This window comes from Dendropsophus ebraccatus, chromosome 7 (genome assembly GCF_027789765.1).
Source record: "Dendropsophus ebraccatus isolate aDenEbr1 chromosome 7, aDenEbr1.pat, whole genome shotgun sequence".
In the NCBI taxonomy this organism is placed as follows: Eukaryota; Metazoa; Chordata; class Amphibia; order Anura; family Hylidae; genus Dendropsophus; species Dendropsophus ebraccatus.
This window is the reverse complement of record NC_091460.1, coordinates 18,509,994-18,521,646: the sequence shown is the minus strand read 5'-3', so window position 1 is coordinate 18,521,646 and position 11,653 is coordinate 18,509,994.

Below are 11,653 nucleotides of genomic sequence, written 5' to 3'. Positions count from 1 at the left end.
ATATATATATATATATATATATATATAAGCACTATATTACTCTATTACATGGATTCATTATGCCCCACAGTCATTTCTAGGACAGGGCCAACCTCTGCACAATCTATATAACTATGGAGCGGTATGCCGATATTTATTGCCGCACGTGTAGTGTCCCAGCACAGGTGTGCCACTAAGTTTCCTATGCACCTGGGCAAAGTAACTCAGGTTCTGACAGGGGGGACGAAGGAAAAAAGCGTTTTTGTTTTTCCCCACTAGGTGCTGCTGTACCTTTCATATGTATTGTATTACGCACAGCTGAAGGATGCGTTGGATTCATTGTTTTTTTCACATGTCGTGTTTTCTCCTGTCACAGGTGCAAGTGTTTTTCCCTCTTTTTTTCTACCCTATCACCTCTGCTCTCTCTTCTGCACACACAGCCCCACCAATCCTACAGTAGCTAAGGTGACCCTATAAAAAAGAGTTAGTTCCTGGTGGGAGGGTTCCTCTTCTTTGCTCAGTAAGAGGGAGACACAGAGAACACAATTACTGCTGCAGTAAAGCCAGGGCCTGGCCTAGACAAGGACCCCTGTCAGGCACCAAGAGAGTTATGCTTCTTACATGCTGTTAACTATTGCTAGCATGCAGTACTAGACCCTCAGGAGGGATGACGTCCTCTGAGGAAAACCTTGTCCACGCCAGGGTTACTCTCTACACGACACTGCGCCGTATACCTGAGGCTAGGTACTGACCCCAGCAGGACAAAGCTGCAGTTCAGCCTACGTATCCTACTGCAACAACAGCTATTTTGGTAAGTCTTGGAAAGTCTCCTTCATCCAGTGCAGGGACCTTGGACCTCGTACTACCCTAGCAGGACAAGTATCCCAACACTATAGGGCATAAGGCGGTCATATCACAGATATCTATACGTGAGTTCGAGTATCTTCTTCTTCGGTATAAAGTCTCGTATTGACCGGTATAAGGTCTCGTATCTCTAGCCTACAGTGCTATTCCGAACCTGTCTATCCAGTACTTGTATATCCCGTCTCGTGATGACACAATGCTCTGAAAGCAGCACATTTCTGAATATTTGGAGGGAGTTCTGTCAGACACATGACCACATAATCCAGTGATATATTTCCAGCCTTCTGCCGGTTTATTTTAGGGTCTTAGGTCACAATGTAAGTACTGGCATCCGCCTCATAGTCTAAAACTACATAAAAAGAGTCACCTGTCAGCACCAATACATCATATAGGTGATCTGTGAGAACAGTAATAATTTACTAAAGTGTCATTGAAACGTGACGAGAATGTAACTAACAAACATATCAAACAAAAAAATATATATGGTATCTGAATGTTTTGGTCAGTTTTTTTTTTCTTCTTGTTAAAGGGGTTGTTCACCAAAAATATTTTTTCTTTCAAATCAACTGATGCCAGAAAGTGCCAGAGATTTGTAATTTACTTCTATTAAAAAATCTCAAGTCTCCCAGTACTTATCAGCTGCTGTATGTCCTGCAGGAAGTGGTGACTGCTAATGATGGATGCAGCTCTAGGGAGTCCTGGAAAACATGGATACAGCCTATAGCTCAAGTATTCCAGTACTTATCAGCTGCTGTATGTCCTACAGGAAGTGGTGTATTTCCAGTCTGCACAGTGCTCTCTGCTGCCACCACTGTCCATGTCAGGAACCGTCCAGAGCAGGAGAGGTTTTCTATGGGGATTTACTACTGCTCTGGACAGTTCCTGACATGGACAGAGGGGTCAGCAGAGAGCACTGTGTCAGACTGGAAAGAATACACCACTTCCTGCAGGACATATAGCAGCTGATAAGTACTGGAAGACTGAAGATTTTTAAATAGAAGTAAATTACAAATCTATTAAACTTTCTGACACCAGTTGATTTAAAAGAAAAAAAAAATCACAGGAGTTTCCCTTTAAGTGCTGTTAAAAACAGCTCAGGCAAGATGGCTGCCCCGTAATAATGTACTAAAAATAAAATCACGATCAGAAAATAGAAACAGAATAAAAAGAACACATGTCTCTAAATCTAATCAGCTTGTTATTATTGCCCGACCCTCCGCTTCACCCCAATAACTGAGTCCGCATTGTTGTCTAAGCGTCAGTCAGTTGTTTATAGACACGTTAACTTTAAGGAGTAGGTTGGTATCCTTACAATGTGTACTGCTAAGAACGCCAAAGCGGAGCTCGGGGGACTCGCATAGAAGTGACTGAAATAAGTGAGATTTCTCCTTTCAGCATGAGGGGTCTCGGTGTCAGTCTAATTCTGACATCTTATATCTGATGACAAGGATGTCTGTAATGGCCGGCCGTGTAAGCGGAGAAGGAATTAATTAGCCGCACCAGGAACATGCCGCGGTCTTTTGATCCTAGCCCCTCCACATTATCCCCATTTACTGCTCATAACTGGAATATACATGATAAGAAGGGGGATGGGAGGGGGGGGGGGGGTTCTGTACATATAGGCCCAAAGTCGAGGGAAAAAAACTGGTAACATGAACGCTGTCATTGGTTCCTATGGGCAGTTTATACCAGTTACTGTTATGCACGCTTTGATTATTCTGGGGCCATAGTCTTTGATATAGATACAAAAGGTCAGGAAGTGTTCTTCATATACGATCATTTGTACATGAGTTTAATTCTATATTAAAAGGGTATTCCGGCCATACTTTTTTTTTTTTTACATTTACTAGTTATATAATTTTGCAGTTCCGTGAAACCTTGGATTACATGTAACTTGGTATGAGAGCGTTTAGCAGAACAAGCTTATAAATAAATAAAAAAAAATGTAACTCTTAACAATGAAGATTTGGTAGTATGAGCCCCCCTGTGTCTCCATCCTGATACTGTGCTGGGTAGAAACCCACTGCTAGCTGATCAACTCTGCCAGTAATCTGACGCCTTCCAGCACTCCTCCAGTGCTTGTACACATCAGGAACCCTGTAGAATTGAGGGGATCTTCCTGTGGAAGCGAGCAACTGGTGATTATTACTACTCACTGCTGCCGGAGGACTGAGTGTGAGTGAGGCTGTGGCTCCCCCCCCATAAAAAAAAAAGATATTTTATAGCATAAAGAATAGCATATAGTGATATGAAGCATGCCATTAAAAAGTCCGACTTGTGCTCTCATACGGCTCTGCCAGTGGGAAAATAAAAAAGTATAGTTCTTAGAAGGTGAATAGGAAATTTAAAAAAAAGCTTTTTAAGGGGTTAAAGGTGTTTTCCCATTTTAGACATTTACAGCATGTAAATTACATGGCCATAGGGTATTATTTAACAGCCTGATATCCTGGGTAAGCGAGTGTGAATCTGCTAGAGAGCCTATAAAACGGCTTGATTACTGTTCAGCGAGGGCTGTATATATATATATATATATATATATATATATATCTCAGTAGCAATATCAATGCAGTCCTTGTTTTAAAGGTGTAAAATAATAATAATGATGTACTTACCTGTCCACATTCCCCCGCTGTCCTCCAATCTTGTCTGTGGTCACTGCAGCTTGCACTTCTGGTCCCATCTCTGAAGTGACAGCCAATCACTGGCCAAGCTGAGCAGCCTGTCACTTCAGTGACAGGTTCAGAAGTGCCAGAGGGGGCTGTGGTGAGCGCAGGAGGACACTGAGGGAACATGGACAGGTAAGTATACTTGTACATCTTTATTTTTTTTTTAACCCTTGGAATAGCAGTTGGCTGGGCATCACTATTACACATGGCAAAGTGCAACTGGCAGCAGATGATTTTTAAACATGATGAAAGACAACGATCAGCTGATTGGCTCCTCGGCTCATCGTTGTCTTTATTACACGGAGTGATATCTGACGGAATAGGCCTGATTTGGCAGATAATCATTCTGTGTTATATGGTCCTTACTTAGCTGTTTATTTCTATAACTCCCATAGAGTCATATAGTCCACAGCCTGGCCTCCCTGAGTTTGCAGATTTTGGAGATCATAGGACCCTTTTTTTCATATTGGAGAAGAGTATGGGAATGTATTGTATAAGTACTTTCTTCTAATTTTCATCTTTATTCATCTGTATTTTAAAATAATCCTGAAATTTCATGTACCGTTCTCAACACAAGGCTTAATATTAAGCTGAGACATTCTGAGATGATAAGGAGGAGACTGCTGTAAAGTGATCTGTACAGCATTACAGTGGTAGGTGACACCAGTAGATTTCAGTTAAGGAAGCTCAGAGCTCAACCTCCCCCTCTCCCTTTTGAGGTCACATAGTATGCCCAGTAACATGCCAAAGGGGCAGCTCCTATCTATTGTTGCCTATGTCCATGGGGCTTGCCGTAAAGCACATCTCTAAATGCTGTAAAAAAAATGTTCAGATAAGATGGCTGCCCTCATAGTAATGTAAAAAAAAATGCAAATAGTATCAATAGTATCAGTCTCTGACACTAATCTGCAGTAAAGTCTAGATGATACATTCTCTTTAACTTTAAATAAAATAATCCAATAGTAATTTCTCCTAATTCGGCCCTGGCACGTGTACAGAGCCAACAAGGACGAGAATGTGATTGTAGCCCCTAGATAGTTGGCTGTCATCAGCACGGGGCAGGTGATGGCGGACATGCGAAAGTCGGCAGCTAGATTATATTGTGATTTATATGGCCGCCTGCTGTTTATGCTCCATGTGGTGTCCGAGTGGAAAAACATTGTTCACCTCGAAGCAATCTCTCAGCCCTGGATTAAGAACAAGACGAGATTTGTTTTCACCTTGGAACTATCCGTCTCACCCTTGTGGTCCGGCCAGCGCAGACTATCTGCTGATTATTCTTAATTGCAAGAACAAATCTTGTTACCAGAAATAATAAACGTTATCAATGAGCCAAAAAGTGAAGCTGCCAAATACCAGCAGAAGAAGATAGCAAATGTTAGTAGCCATAACAAATCCAATCCGCCCTAAGTCCTCCTCGAAGTGTAAAAAGAGATCTGAGATGCTGCGGAAAATAGCTCCAAAAAGAAAGAAGGTCATGTGATCAACATCTTTTCTTTTTCTTCTGCTTTATACAGTGGGCCCTCAAGTTAAGGCCCTATTACATGTATTATCAGCCGTATTTGGCCGATTATCAGCCATTATGGGCGATAATCGCTTTGTGTAATGAAAGGCAACGATCAGCTGACATGCCCAATGTCGGCTGATCGTTGTCTTTCAACATGTTGAAAGACCAACGATCCAAATAGCAACGATCTGTTGTCGTAGCTTCCTGTAATAGGAGCAACGGCAGCAGACGGCCACTATCTTCTATGGGCTCCCGCTTCACTCTCCACCCGTCCCATTGACTCCATTCTATAGTCAAGCGGATTCTGCCGTCCGCCCAAAGAATGGACATGCCCATTCTTTGGGCGGATGGCAGAGGTACATGCTTACATTTAAGCACCATACAGCTACCTCTATTGAACGCTTAGAAACTTATTGAAACGTACAGCAAGAGGAACTATATACAGCGGTGCCTTGGATTACGAGCATAATTGGTTCCGGGACCGCGCTTGTAATCCAAATCCACTCTTAAACCAAAGCAAATTTTTCCATAAGAAATCACTGAAATGCAGACAATTGGTTCCACACCCCAAAAATAATGATTTATTATTCTGAATAACATGTAAAACAGATGAAACAAACATTCAGAAACAGCAGAATATGTTATATTATAAGTTACTGTACAGTAATGGAGAGGATGGGAAACACAAGGGCGGACAGAGACTGCAGGGAGCATGAAGGAATGAGCAGGGCAGATGTGGGCACATACATGCAGCACTCTCTGTCTGGGGAGAGAGGGGTTACAGCTATGAGGAGATTACCTCCACAGTCCTGTCCCCTGATGTAAGCCCCAGCCTAAAGTGGATCTGCTATGATTTGGGAGGTGAGGGAGACTTTGTGGGTCAGAGTACAGGGCTGTACACCCCGCTATTCAGACCATCCACTCGCGCTCCTACCCAGTACAGGGAGCTCTTAAACCAAAGCAATGCTCTTAAACCAAGTCACGATTTTGAATAACTGTGAGCTCTTAAACCAAAACGCTCTTAAACCAAGTTACTCTTAAACCAAGGTACCACTGTATATGTATCCCTGTATAATAAGCTCCACATATTCAGGCAGTGAGAAGTAAAAATTAACCCCCATAAGTGTTGAGCGAACTTGCCAAAAGTTCAGGTTCGTGGCTGGAGAAGTTGGATTCCGCCTAGGAAGTCTTGGAAAACATGGAAACAGCCATAGGCCATAGGCTGTATCCATATTTTCCGTGACACCTTAGGGCTGATCCCAACTTCTCCAGATGCCGGTAATCAAACCTTGAGCTTTTGGATTTAGACCAATGGTGCCGAACCCAAACCTTCGGCAAGTTTACTCAACAATAATCTCCACCACTTTAAATATACATTAAAAATGTTCCATGCAGAATTCTTCACCTACTTAGAAATAAAAATATGTTGACGGCCTGCCAACTTATCCGTAGGCATACATACATCCACCAACTTTTGCCATACAAATCAAGAATAAGCAATCGATCATGCAAGATAGACAGTTTTCCATAGAAAGCAACTATTGTAATCTGTTCTGGGCAGCTTGAAGCTCCAATGATCCAATCTGCGTTCTCTAAGGCTGGAAACTTAAAAAAATTGCTGTATTTTGGAAAACTGACACTGCAGTTTTTGTGCAAAAGTCAGAAGTGGATTCAAATGGATGGACAATATAAAGGGAGGACTTGTACTTCTCTTTCCTGTTGGACCCTTTTCTGGTTTTGGCACGAAAACTGTGGTGGTAGTTTTCTCAAAAAACGCCATGTGAGAAGAAAAGATGTTATTTGAATAGATTTACCTTGCTTGGTCACAATAGTGGTTTGTTACTTTCAGAAAGCATAGACTTTCCTAGACAGAAGAGCCAATGACTAAGGGACTAGGGAAGATAGCAGAGCTGAATAACGGAGCGAGTAAGAAGAGACATCGAAAGCCATTTTGGATGATACAATATCTACTGGCATGGTCCTCACTGAGTCACCATGTAGATACTTCAGTCCCGAGTAAGAGGAATCAGAATGGGCAGGAAGGTGACGAGAGGAGTGGACACAGCTGACGCTGCACAAGGTGTGAATCTTGTCAGAGCTCCAAGAAAATGGAGCCCATCAATCCCCGGGTTAACAGCAAACCAAAGAGTCAGAATACGGATACGTTAAATCCAGGGTTAAAACCAATGTCAAATTAATTATATCATCTCTCTCTCTAAATCAGGTCCGGATCTAATTACAAAACCTGGCGAGTCCTAATGAAGAAGCACATGGGTCTTCTGTAAGATGGTGGTTGGTTTACTGGACTCTATGCCAGGAGATGGAGGACTCACTTTAATGAAGCGGTGACAAATAAACCCTCAGATGCAGTTTCCTCCAAATCCCTTCTGGAGCTCTTACTCCTCATGACAGGCCACATGCAGAGCGTATAGACTCATATTACATGTTAGGCAGCGGGAAATGGACTCTGCGAGGGCGAGCAGAAAATTCACACTTTATGGCTCGTTATAGACCCATTCCTATTTCAGCTATTATACTGACAGGTGTTTATTATTTGGTAGGAAAATCTGTTTACAGGGGGGGGGAGGGGGTTGATAGATCACCCGTTCGATGTTGAAGTTATGATGTCACCGTGGCCATCAAGTGGTTAAGCAACCAGGATCGGATGTTTCTCTGCTCCTGGCAGTTAGAGACAGTCAAACTCCTGGGATACCGTGCCGGGCTATTCCTACCCCTCTTAAAAAGGACTATGAGCAGGAGTAAGAGCCTTTAATGACCACCATAAAAACACACATGGCTGTTTAGGGGGTTAGGGTAATCTGTTAGGAGATTCTCATCAGACTTCCTCATTACAGACGATTACTTCATTCTGGAATGCTGCGGTGATTCAGGGAACGCTTAGGGAAGGTTCACACCAGATTTGTGCCCTCCGTGATACAGCCGTAGGCCATAGGCCATATATGTTTTTCTCCAGACTCTGTAGTAACCAAAACCAGGAGCGGATTGAAAACACAAAAAGGCTATGTTCACACACTGTTGAAATTGAGTAGATGGCCGCCATTTGATAGCAAATATTTACTGTTATTTTAACTACAGCCACTGTTTTGAAATAACGGCTGTTATGGCCAATAAGTGGTGGCAATCCACTCAATTTCAACAGTGTGTGAGCATAGCCCTTCTGTGTTTTCTATCCGCTCCTGGTTTTGGTTGCAAAATACTGAGTAAAAATACTGTGTGGGAGCATAGCCTTAGAAAGTGTTCAAACAAATAGGGGATCATGTGAAATATTGTCCCAACAGAGTGCAAGCTGCTCTTTTCGGTAGTCCTCTGCTCTGACTTATAGTAATTAGTTGTAATTGGGGTTATGGATGGAGACTTTACCCCTAGGACGTCCCTATTAGTGATCTATACAACACAACACTGGGATCTCAGTTCATAAAACAACTAAACATAGTCAGATTTTCTTGTCCTCATATTTATCATCCTAAAGTGTGGTCTCACGTAGCAGTCTGGATACAGTCAGAACAGAGATGTCTCCTCGTTGATCCCCGGCATAGTTGAGTCTCCTATGTCTTTGTAAGCTGATAGATCTTCATTTTTGGTAATATTCATCAGGAGATCTTCTGTCATGTGAGAAGCCTACATCTGTTTGCAGCGTTGAAGTGATAAATATGTTTGCTTTACAGCTTCATTAACCTTTCACCAGAGCGGATTATATGACCGGGCTCAATGACCAGGTACCATTAATCAGGATTGGTCTGGCGGACCAGACAAGTGGCGCTGGTCTGTACGGTTTATATATTGACCGGGAATCTGTCAGATACAATTCACGTTCCCATGCGCTGACGCTGTTAGATAGATCTTAGGTAGTGTTGAGTGGACTTGAGGAAACTGTCCTGGTTTGGCCACTTCTCTGAACTTGAACACTTGGCATTTGATTCCCTGGGTGTAAAGAAGTTGGATGCCACCCTAGGGCTGCCAGGAAAACATCCCTGCTTTCCTGGCAGCCCTAGGGCATTCAAATGTCGAGTGTTCAAGTTCGGAGAAGTTGTTGAAAGTGCCAAGTTTCTCTAGGGGCCCGCATGGCTGGGCATTTAAAGGGAATGTGTCATCAGAAAATGACATTATATAAATAATGGGGGAGATTTATCATAGTGTAAAGTGAAACTGGCTCAGTTGCCCCTAGCAACCAATCAGATTCCACCTTTCATTTTGCAAAGAGTCTGTGAGGGATGAAAGGTGGAATCTGATTGGTTGCTAGGGGCAACTGAGCCAGTTTCACTTTACACCATGTTTGATAATCTCCCCCAAAGTGTTTATGTTTAAACATATTTTTAAAGAATTTTTGGTGAAATCTTTTAAAATGAAAAATTTTCTATCAATATTCTATCTTAGTTTTCTTTCTCACCACTGGTGCAAAAACTAAGCTGAGACTTCCTATTTTGTCTGTGATGATGAGAGGCGGCTGCCGTAAAGTGACCTGTACAGCATTGCAGCATCATGTGACACCAGTAGATAGAGGAAACAATAGCAGCTCCCTGTGGAATGACCTCTTCACAGGTCACAGAGCGTGCTCAGTACTGTATCACAATCATCTCAAGGGGACAGAGTCTTTTAATTGTCTATGTACATGAGTCTTTCTGTAAAGCATGGCACTAAATGCTCATAACAAAGTACAAAAAGTAAAATAAAAAAAAAGTCAGAAACAGATTAGTATCTGACACTAATCAGTAAAAGAAAATTTACATCACACATTCCCTTTAAATCCATTGCTATCCGCCGTACACCTCGTTAAGAAAGAAATGTGTGGCCAAAAATTATGATTTTACCGGCCGACGAGCGAGCTGGTCAGCTGATCATTGGGAGAATAAATAATCTTGGGAACACTCATTAACAATAACAGCGTCCCTAGCATCTCTTATCACGGCCAGGGCTTGCACTGCCCCCAGCCGGACGGCCCAGGTGCTGTGTGTTTGCAATTATGCTTACTGGCGGCCGGCACCACCAGTCAGCTCTGTCAGGGGGTTGGGGGCTGGGGTCTCTGCCCCAATCATGCCATGGGGCTGGGACTCCAGCCTCCATAAGACTACTACACCCGTCATGCTAGCATTGTATCCTGATTGTTTTCCTGATTTTGACTTGACTTTCTGACTCCCCCCCCCCCCCCCCCCCCCGACTTCTGATTTTGTACCGTGACAACAGATACCGACTCAGCTTGTTGACCCTTAAAGGACAACTCCGGCGAAATTTTTTTTGGGCTTATTTAACACACATTACAAAGTTATATAACTTTGTAATGTGGTTAAATACCCGGTCTGGCCCCCTTCCCCCACTTTCCGACCCCCACCCCGGAAGTTAAAGAATATATACATTACCTATTACGGTCGTCACGGTCCTCTTCTCTGGTGTCGAGTGACGTCAGAGCTGGGGGGCGGTCCGGGTCTTCTTCCTCTTCGGCGTCTTCATTGAGAGTGAATGGGAGAGAAAAGGCTGCTGGTGCACATGCGCACCAGCAGCCTTTTCATTGGCTGGAGCGCATCACATGGCTTCCAGCTTGCTCAGCCCTGATTGGCTGAGCTTGCTGGAAGCCATGTGATGCGCTCCAGCCAATGAAAAGGCTGCCGGTGCGCAAGCGCACTGGCAGCCTTTTCTCTCTCATGGACCCGGAAGCAAGAGACATCGCTGGACGGCGGACGCAGGTGACAGTGAGGCGGACGGCGGGCGAATGGAGTGGCGATCGTCACCGGAGGGATGGTGAGTATGGTGTCTGTGTGTGTCTGTGTTTTTTTTTTTTGGGGGGGTCCCGCCGGAGTTGTCCTTTAAATATTGTGTTTGTTTTGTCTTGTCCTTGTCTACGTGTATCACTTATATAGTGCAGCGATCCGTCTTCAGGTTGGGGCCGGCCTGCTAAGGAGCTGATCACTCCAAAAAGGAAGGAACAGCGGGGCGGGTGCCAGCTACACTTGTCCTGTGTCCCTGGGTCCCAGCCTGACAGGTATTTAAATGGTTAATTAGCTGGCAGAAATTATCGAAAATAAGCTTTAGCTCCTTTTTTCAGCAAAAAAAATAATATTAATATAAGACTCGGCATGCTGGGAATTGTTGTTTCCTGTCTGGCGCCATCTTGGATATTGATCAGCTTTTAGAAAACTTGTAACTCAAGAACGGCGGAAGCTAGAAAGGCAGGAGACGGCTTAAAATACTCAGTGGGACTTGACCAGCTAGGTTTAGGAGAATTTAATTTTTTAGATATTAAGTGGAATACCCCTTTAACATAACCGTTTTTGAACTCTGTGTTGCCCTCCTCTCTTGCTATATCTTAAAATAAATGTATAAGTATATTGTCAGCTGGGTGGTCCCATCCTGGTGGCTGTGAATCTGATTGGACAGTGTAAGGACACACCCCCAGGTTCCATCACACACTTGTCAGATTATTCATACATTGGTTGGTCTAAGAAATTTAACAGCAGTTATTATATGGATAAATACAATTACTTCTTCGTAACACAGACATCACAGAGATGACAGCTCTCCGGAATCTTGGTGCGGCAACATTTTTTTTTTTTTTTACAATCAAACACTTGACATACACCACCAGCCTGTCTAATCCCTGAAGACACATGGTGGCTATTTTTAT